This window comes from Tupaia chinensis, unplaced genomic scaffold (genome assembly GCF_000334495.1).
Source record: "Tupaia chinensis unplaced genomic scaffold, TupChi_1.0 Scaffold000225_1, whole genome shotgun sequence".
NCBI lineage: Eukaryota > Metazoa > Chordata > Mammalia > Scandentia > Tupaiidae > Tupaia > Tupaia belangeri.
In genome coordinates this window covers 2075013-2085333 of record NW_006159700.1, presented here as the reverse complement: position 1 = coordinate 2085333, position 10321 = coordinate 2075013, and the positions used below count along the sequence as shown (strand labels likewise).

At 40.7% G+C, this 10321-nt stretch overlaps 1 long non-coding RNA gene across 2 annotated transcripts in view; it reads right to left on the bottom strand.

The window, feature by feature from the left end:
- Positions 1-1399: 1399 nt before the first annotated feature.
- The window catches only part of LOC102478987 (uncharacterized), a 59408-nt gene continuing 50486 nt past the window's right edge, over positions 1400-10321 (bottom strand). The window contains exons 3-4 of one of the 2 annotated variants that reach the window (XR_001370351.2): positions 9856-10167; positions 1400-1489 (exon numbers count right to left, since the gene is read on the bottom strand). This is a non-coding gene — a long non-coding RNA (uncharacterized LOC102478987). Of the gene's footprint in view, positions 1490-9116; positions 10168-10321 lie in introns of those variants that run through there. The other variant, XR_334461.3, reaches the window with a different exon arrangement.

Below are 10321 nucleotides of genomic sequence, written 5' to 3'. Positions count from 1 at the left end.
GGGGGGGCCAAACCCCCAATAGAAAAAAACCCCCCCCAAAAAAAAAAAAAAAAAGGGAGAGAGAGAGAGAGAGAAGCCAGATCCCACATGGCAACTCTGGTTCAAATCTGTGGGACTGATCAGCCTGAAACATATTAGGCACGTTCAAGAGTGCCCAGAATCAGATAGGCTGGAGGACTACAGGAAGGGAACTGCAGCCTAATAGACCCTGTGAAGCATAACTCTCACTCACTCTCACATGCACATACATGTGCTCTATTAAAAAATAAAATAAAATATTCAGTACAAACTTTCACGGTGAGAGGATAAACTCGCAGAAGTGCCCAATACGGCAGTCAGAAATTCCAGGCTAAAGCACTGCCACACGTTCAAAACTTCAAAACAAAAGAAGCAACGCCTTTGATTATTTACCATAATTCTTTCTTTGGAACTCTGAGTTGAGAAAATAGGGTGGGGCAAAGAATAAAAAAAATCTTTTCTGAGCATTCCTTACACATCTGATTTGAAAGTAGAAATTTTTTTTTTTAAACTGGAACTGCTGATCTGTAAGGCCACCAGTTTATGTGGGTTGGGTTTCAAAGGACTTTTAGAGTTCAGTTATGAAAATATTCCACTTGTTCGTGCGCCAAATGCCACCCTACCCTCCCTCATTCCCTGCCATTCTATTTATGCCTCTAGGCCAGAATTTCTTAATCTCTGAACTATTGATATTTGGGACCAGATCATTCTTTGTCATGGGGGTGGCCTGTGCACTGAAGGATGTTTAGTGGCATCCCTGTCCTCTACGTGCAAGGTGCCAGTCGTACATCACCTCTTCCCTAATGTTCCTCCTCCTCCCCATGAGACAACGAAATATGTTTCCAGAAATTGCCAAATGTCTTCTGGGAGGTAAAATCATCCCTGGTTGAGAACAAGTGCTTTAGGGTGAGATAAGAACTTTCAGTGAGGGGGAAGAGAAGAGAGAGAGGAAAATGGAGCTTTCTTCAGCATTCAGATATTTATTCTCCAAATTATCCTACTGATGGAAGTTATACGAAGGTGCTTACAAGTGTGTTTTAGGAAACTGATCTTATTTCAAGGCAAGCCAACATTACAAACATTATTTAAAACTGTAACTTATAACTGTTTTTCTACAGAATGTCTTAACAGATTCAAGCCTGTATCTTGAAGAATGCTATTGATTCGCACATTGTTTTTATAACTTGTGATATTGTCGGATTTTCACTTAGAATAGCATCACATCAAATGATGTTTTGCTTTTTCCTCACAATTTTGCAAGCCACTCTGATTTACTGCTGAAAACACATTTTAACAAAGTCCTTGTTTTGTGCTGCTATAACAAAATACCTAGAGACTGGGTAATTTATAAAGAAAAAGGTTTAATTTTTACAGTTCTGGAGGCTGGGAAGTCCGAGCATGAGGGGTGCACATCTGGAGGGCCTCTGTGCTGCACAATCCTACAGCAAAAGGCAGATGAGCAAAACCATGCCTAAGAGAGAAAGAGAACACACACGTAAGAGAGGGTTGAACTTGCTTTTTTGGGGGGAGAGGTTTTTGCTATAGGGCGTGTGCGCTCGTCAGACAGACAGAGAGACAGAAAGTGAGAAATCACCCCCCGGGGGGATGGCCACGCCACAATCCCTTCTCCTCCGTTCTCCTCTTGGGATCTTGAGCATGCACGCACAAGTGCCCGGCGTGAGTTTTGAGTCACCAGGTCCGGGACACGAATTGCAGTTGACTACATGGGAGTCCAGCGACATAGCCATCATGCTAACTGCTGGTCCCGAGGGTTGAACTCGCTTTATAAGAAACTCACCCTTGAGATAAGGACCCCACTATTATGATAACATTAATCCATTTGTGAAAGCAAAGCCCTCATGACCTATTTACCTCTTAAAGATCCCTACTCTCACTACTGTTGCACTGGGGATTAGTTTTCAACACATGAACTTTGGAGACGCATGCAAACCATGAGCAGTGGGATAAATTCTTTTTTACTGCAATTCTCAAATTTAAGAATCCACTTTTTCTCCTAGCTAATAGAACAACTATTTTTTAATTGAAATATAATTGTTTCTAGGTCTGTTCTACCATGTTGCCACACAAGCTTAAAATATTTTACTACCAGCAAAATTGTGGTTTATATACAATACAGACCTTCCTGAATAACCTTATGATCAAATCTCATATTTTAAGAGTGATTAAGACTAATATACCTTAATCTGAAGCTTAAGGACACACTTATTCAGGATTTTTATATTATCTTAAATTGTAGTTTGCTCCCAAGAATAGGAAAACACTACAAGTAAATGGTGAGTTTTGTTTTCTTTGGTTTTGTTTTGAGGATCATTCTAGGTCTCCTTTTTTACCAAGGAATTTCAACCGAATTTATTAAGCACTGGTGATGGGCCAGAACTAGAGTGAATTTTAAGCAGACTTTAATGTTAGCAGGAAAATTAGCTGTGCTTCTTTAAAAACCTATCCTGTAATTCACCTTTCCCCCATTATTTTGATGTAAGTGAAGACTAACTATCACAAAAGTTTTCAATTTTTCTATCTATACACGTATAACAGAAATAAAGAAATAGGAAAAGAAGCAACAGAAGGCAGACTGGATTTTTATAAAAATCAAACTTTTAGCCAATATAATTCAAGCACATGATTAAATTTGGTTTCCTTTTGCTTTACTGCTTAGCATCAGGCAGATGGAAAAACCTGAGGCTCTTAGGTTAAACTTTTATCTTCACCTAGGCAGATGATCCCTAGAAGAATCTCACAGGTAAAACTTTTGAAATGTCTGTAATTTCAGATGTGTTCTAGACAAAATATATACTCTCTGGCCTATAAATTGTTCACCATATTTTTCTATATTTGCTACTGGTTTTTTTTGGTAGTATATTAAATATCAGTCAGTAGGAGTAGCATAAATATTGCCAATGCATTTTAAAGTTCTAACGTTCTTACTTGCTTTTAGATTCGGTGTCTTTTGCATTCAGTGCTGGGACTCTAATCTGGTATTGATTTACTCGGTTGTGTAGGAGTTAGGTAAAATTAACCAACTGACATAAGCCAGGTGTTCACAACTCCTTATACACTAGGGACTACACTGGAAGCTTTCCAAGAGTTAGGTGTCTGTGACTTACAACGAGCATGACAAAGACTGTACGTGGGCCTACAGTCAGTGTGCCTTAGGCAAGTTATCTCTGCAAATTCACCCACTTCCTCAAAGTGCCCCATTGCTCCATCCTAAACGTGTTACCTCTCTGCAGTCACCTGGGAGAACTATCTTTTGCAGAAGTCAGGTCTGATGACCTCTTCCTTCACAGATAACGACCTCCACACTCTCCCTCTGTGAAGCACCATCCTGGATGTCACTATGTCCACCACTACCCATGAATCTAGTTGGTCCCAATGTTACAAAGCCACTGGAACCATAGAAAATGATTTTTCAAAGGTTTCTTAGCTCAGCTTCATATGTCACAGAAAACAACACATTTGCCTTCTTAATAGTGTTATTTTTAAACATGAGAGGAAGAACATGAGATCTTCCTCTTGTTCCTTTCTTTTTCTGTTTCTAATTCTTGTTTCCTGATTATTTGCAATTCAAGGAGGAGGAAGACATAAATGAAAAGCCAACTAGAAAATATTGAGAAAGGAAAGGGGATTCGCTAGAATAGGGTACAGAGGAAGGTTATCAGCATTACTCTTAGAACAAAGCTGGTGCTGCCAGAATAGAAATGGTTTGGCATAAGGATCTGCAACAGCAATCACGTCATCAACGAGTGATTAGAGCCTTAGCAATGTGTTTCTCTGGCTCTGGCAGCCAGCATTCCGGTCCTCTATCACACAGCTCTAGTGCTTTCCTATGAAGGTTGCTCAGCCAGCTGAGGAGCTATGGGTTGGTATGGATTGTGTGCCCCCAAAATTCATGTTGAAGGGCTGACCTCCAGCAATTCTGAAGGTGACCTTATTTGGAAACATCATTGTTCTAAGTGTAATTAGTTAAAATGAGGTCATATTGGAGTAGGGTGGGCCTGTGATCTGATATGGACTGGTGTCTTCATAAAAAGGAGAAATATGGGGATAGTCGTATATACAGAGAGAATGCCATGTACTGCTGCCACAAGCCCAGTAACCATCAGAAGCTACAAGAAAGGCCTAAAAGATTCTTCTCTTGTGTTTTCAGAGGGAGTATGGCCCTCCCTACACCTTGATTCAGAAGCATGAGACAAAAGATTTTTGTTCTTTAAGCCTCTCAATTTGTGGTACTTTATTACGGCAGCTCTAGGAAACTAGAACAATGTGGCAATGATGGGCCTGTGCTGGCCTTAGCTAGAGTCTCTGTGGAAGGGTGTTGGTTTGATGGAGCTAAAAATTGTGCAGAGTCCAATCCAAACATCTAGAATAAAACCTGTGTATATTAATCACAGACATATACATGTAAGGACATAAATGAAAAAGACCCTGCAACAATTCTGAGCAACTCTATGAAAACAATGATTGCCAAACCAACCTGCTAGGGTACTTAACCCACACGATAGAAACCTGTAGTCACTGTTGGGTTTCTTAAAAGTCAAGTAATCTGGGAACCAGCAGTTAGCGTAATGGCTATGTCGCTGGACTCCCACGTAGTCGACCGCGGTTCGTGTCCCGGACCCGGTGGCTTAAAACTCACGCCGGGCGCGTGTGTGTGCGTGCCCAAGATCCCGAGAGGAGAATGGAGGAGAAGGGATTGAGGCATGACCATCCCCCCTGGGGGGGTGATTTCTCGCTTTCTGTCTCTATGTCTCTCTCTGTCTGTCTGGCGAGCGCACGCACCCTACAGTGAAAGTCTCTCCAAAAAAAATAAAAAATAAAAAAATAAAAAAAATAAAAAAAAAGTCAAGTAATCTGTATCTCCAGGTACCAGGGCAATTCCAGGATTTAAGTACTCCAGACTATCTCCTTCTATAATTCGGCTTAACGAATATTTATGAATCTGATCAAGTGCCAAGAATTCTTAGCAGAGGCAATAGAAAAAAGAAAACATGACACACACAGTTTCTGCCCTTATGTAGTTTGTTGCACAGTAGCTAATAAGGAAGGTAGAATGATAGAAGAATCTTTCATTTTTTGACATGCAGGAGATTCTATCCACTTACATGCAGCACTTTTCAAGATTCTTAGTTATAGGTAACAGAAAAACAAATCAAGTTGGGTAAAACAAGCCCAGAAATAAAACCCTGGATAATTTGAGGATGGAAGTATGACTTTAGTTAGTTTATTAGTCAGGGTTTTCCATAGAAACAGAAACAATAGGAGGGTTTGGGAGAGAGAGAAAGATAGGGAGGTAGGAGGCAGAGAGAGAGAGAGAGAGAGAGAGAGAGAGGAAGGGAGAGAAGAAGAGAGAAATTTATTGTAAGAAATTTGCTCACATGATTGTGGGGCAATTTGTAGAGCAGGCAGGAATAGACTGGACATTAGGGTAAGAGTTGAAATGACAGTTTGGGGTCCAAATTCTGTAGGGCAGTAGCTGGAAACTCAGGCAGTGTTTCCATATTGCAGTGTGGAGGAGAATTCTTCAGAAAACCTCAAACTTATAATGCCTTCAACTGATTGGATGAGGCCTACCCATATTATAAAGGGTAATCTGCTTTACCCAAAATCTATTGATTTTTAAAGTTAATTAAATCTAAAGGAATATTTTTGTAGTGGGTATTTGACCAAATAATGGAACACAATAGCCTATTCAAGTTGATGCAGAATCAATTACCATAGGTACAGTGGGATCCAGGGACTGCCCTAAGGCCATCAGGAATCTACCCCTTCCCATCTTTATCTTGCTTCTTCTTTAAAAATTATTTATTTGAATTTTATTTATTCATTCATCTTTGGTGATGGCTTTGACACCCTGTCTTCCAATACATGCGCTTGCCTAAATCAATCACTGAGGTCAAGAGAATGCAGTTCTCCAGCTGGGGCAGAGACTGGGGAGAGAGGCTGTTGTGTTATAGAAACAGGGATGCTGGACAGGCAAAATCGAAAGTCAAGCATTAGAACGATCTTATCAACCAGAAAGAAGGGGCTGGGGAGACTATTTAAAAATTTTTTATTTATTTATGTTTTATTCTACTTTATTTATTAATATTCAATCACTGTATATTATTACAGCATACAAAATGCATTTTCCCAGCATGAATACACTATATATTATATTAGTCCAAAGATATTACCATACCCATTATTATCAACAGTTAATTCTCCATTTTTGTGTCCCTTAAATGTTTTACTTCATTTTTTCCCCCTTGATTCCCTCCCTCTCACCCTCACCCATTTCCCACCCTCCTCCTACACTGTCTCTAGAATCCTCAGGAGGATATTTTTGAAGGAAATAAAAATGGTTTGGGCAAAACCAGTCCTTGTGTACTTAATGGTGGGAAGACGGGTGAAGGGAAAGATTGTCTAGGGAAAGTGGAGGGTTCTTGCTGAAATGACCTATATAATCGTGCTGCTGGAGGTGGGCAGTGGTATCAGTGGTCACCAGAGAGCATATGCACCCTATGGACTTGTCTCCATGGATTTAAACCACTTCTGAATCTCATGATATTTTCCTTTAAGAAAAATTTAGTTTTTCTCATTGATTTAAAGTCAGTGATTTGTGTTCCTCTGAATGCAGAATTGCCTTTAATTATAAATGCATGACATTTAAAATTATTTAAATACAAATATTTTTACACCAAGGGGTGTGGAATGTGGGGTGTAGGATGTGGGGATGGAAGCAATGAATTTTTTTTCTTCCCATGCAAAAACGCTGCTAGAAAAATATTTTCCCTTAGTCATCCTCCTGAAAAATCATCCCTCTCAGGGATGCTCGTTATTTAAAATGAAATGGAATTGGCATTTGGAGAGTTTTGAATAATTTAGCAGGACTTGTTTCAGCGATTTCATAATGGTCACAAATGGGTCAAGGCCCCAGTCACTATGGGAAATTAATAAATGTATTTCTTCAGGTGGCCATTGTTTTTCTGCTTCTCCAACCCTCTTCATCTACTTCTACACCCCTAGCTACTTCCATTTCTTTCCACACTGGGGAACAGAGGCTACCTTTTATATATCTTACTCCCCAACATGTTATCTGGCCACTAGCATACAATGCATTGGCGAGCACTGAATAGCACTGAATACTGACGTCGGAGGTGCTCTGGCATTTAAGAAGGTATGGAGTGCCATCACAGTTCCGTAAATTCTCAAGAACAGATCTCCTGTAAAGCAATCAACCACACTTATAACAAGAGCGTCACAAACTTCTAGATGCACAGCTGTGTGCAACAAAAATCTTACATGCAGCTAATGTCTGTCAAATACTTGAGAACAACTCTAGGCATAATATGAAGTGTGCTTTCTGTATCCCCACGCTTCATCTTTACTGTGTAACTATGCTTCCCCCATTTTAATTTAGGTTTTTGTCATTGGGCATGTGCATTCACTGGAGAGAGACAGAGAGAGGAAAAGTGAGAAATCCCCTACTCCCCAGGGGGAATGTCCACACCGCAATCCCTTCTCCATTCTCCTCTTGGGATTTTAGGCATGCATGCACATGCACCTAGTGTGATTTTCAAGACTCAGGGGCCAGGACTTGAACTGCAGTCAGCCATGTGGGAATCCAGTGCCTTAATTACTATGCCACCTGCTGACCCCCAACTCCCCCTTTTTAATAACCCTCCCAGTCATCCATTCATTTTCAATGTTCAAATCACTCCTGCCCTTTTCATTCCTTCCTCCTATCAAAACAGGAAAGGACTGATTTCCACTTTTACTTAATCAACTGATTATAATGTGGAACAAATATATTTCGTTTTCTTTTTTCTCTGTTATATTGGGTCAGCAAAGTCAGGATGTATTTTTCTGTCTTTCTATGCAAAAATGTTTTATGACTTTTCTGATGACCCAATAAAATGGGGGTAAAAAGTGTCAAATCTGAAAGGAAATTCAGATATAAAGAAACAGATAGGGTTGGTCCTTCTGTCCATCTATAGGTGACCCTTTCCTTCTCTCCACCCTTGATTCATTCTTTCTCAGGGAGTGAGAATAAAAGATAGACAGGGTTATCCCAAAGACCAAGGCAAGCAGCACAATACTTTTCATCCTTTTTGGATGACTAGAAGGGAAAAAATGGAAAAAGTGGGATGTTCTTTTTCCTACCTCAAAGACTTACTTCTGGGACCCAAAGATCCTTTTCTGTAGGGATGGTAAATCCACCTTGACTTACCTCAGAGACTTTAAACAAATAGCCTGTTGCTTCGCTCACTTTTAAATGCCAGAGGGTTCATATAAGAAAGAGAGAGAGAGAGAAAAAACACACACACTCCCCAATGAGGTTCATACCAGAGACAGAGAGAGAGAGACAGAGAGAGAGAGAGAACACTCCCCAATGAGGCTGGTCATGGCGCAGTCCTTTGCTCTTCATTCTCTATCTGGTCAGAATCCAGTGACACCTACTGGGCCAAGACTGGAACCCCGGTCAGCCCTGTAGAGTCCAGTTTCACTATGGGTCAGCCCAACTTGCCTCTTTTTCTTTCTTGAACATAGGTCAGTTTCCTTCTTCAACTTTAACCCCACCCTTTCCACTCATGTGCTTGAACAATTACAATGGGCCAACTGAACCCAGCACTGTCTGCAGTTTGCACATGTTATTGCTAATCCAAACGCAATCCTGAAGACAGGTTAATACTGTTTCCATTTGACATGTGAGATTCAGAAAGGCCCTGTCACATCTTCAAGGATCTTTCAGCTCCAAAGCCCATGTCCACAGTAGCACTCTGCCTCCCAGATGTGTTTTAATGTCATCTAGCAGTTTGGCATTCATTTTTTTTTAAAGAGAGATTTTTGCTATAGGGTATGTGTGCTTGCCAGAGAGACAGAGAGAGACAGAGAGACAGAACGTGAGAAATCACACACACCCCGCCCCCGCCCCGGGGGATGGACATGTCACAGTCCTTTCTCTTCCATTTTCCTCTCAGGATTTTAGGCACACATGCACACACACACAGTGTGAGTTTTAAGCCACCAGTCCGGTACTCAAACCTCAGTCAACTACATGAGAGTCCAGTGATGTAACCATTACATCATCTGCTGGTCCTGGCATTCATATTTTAAAACTTAATAATCTTGTTATTCTACTGCTTCTCTAACCTGGTATCTTAGATCACATTTCCATATCTTTATATTATTTCCATATTCACAAGAATGCCACCTGGGCACTTTACATGCCACAGAATCAAGATTGAATGCAAAAGTGCTTTGATGTTCGCAGTTTTTGTTAACTCAATCAATTCACCTAGTTGCTTAAACTAGAAACCTGAGATCCTTGACCCCCTTTTGTCTTGCTTTCTTTCTCAACTGGTCACCAAGTTCTATAGTTTCTTTCTCCCATAGACATAGACATATAGTGCAGATCTGCCCCTGGACTTTAATTTTTTTATTTTGTAAGAGTCCTAACCGGTCTCTCATTCAAACCACTACGTTGTCGCCACAGTTCTTTTTTTTTTTTTTCCTAAAATATACATTTAACTATGTCACTGTCTTGCTTATCAAGTCACAGAATAAGGTCACAATTCTTAAGCGTGGCATGGAAGAGCTCTTAGGATATGTCCTTATCCCCATTCACTATTCCCTGCCACGACCGACTCCTTGGCCAGTTCCCAACTTATCCTGTCCTTTGAGTCTGCTTTCGTAACTGCTAGTCTTTTGATTTTCTTGTTCCACGTGGCCATTTCCTAGTCATATACCAAGGCCAAGTACACGCATCAGTCCTACCCTCCCTCATTTCTCTGGAAATTTCAGTCTCCTTGTACCTCCACAGCTCTTGATACATACCTTGATTATAAAAACACAAACTGTTCTTCTAGGGTCTGTTGATGGTGCCCCTCTCACCACTATAGCAAGAATTAGAGGCAAACATTTAGTATCTCAGATGACATCTGGAACTTAGACACCTTGCACTGCTTCTGGCACATGATAGATCCTCAATAAATATTGTCAGGTTGAATTTAATTGAAGTAGCTGTGAGCAGCAGGCCATTCCAGAGTGTCTACCTTCCAGCTTTGTGCTTTAATACTGATGTACTAAGGTCCGAGGGCAATGCTTGTCTTCTCTTTCTATGGTCTCTTCTTTTTCAAAGTCTTCTTCCTGTTGGTAACAGCACCATTTCTCTTTTAGATTCCCAGTGACCTCCTCCAGTTTTGCTCTGATCCCTCCCCAACTCAGGAAGATTCTAGATCAGTACTTGTATACCAACTGCAACATTGATCCTTGTTCACTTGAGCTGTGACCCTGGGCAAGC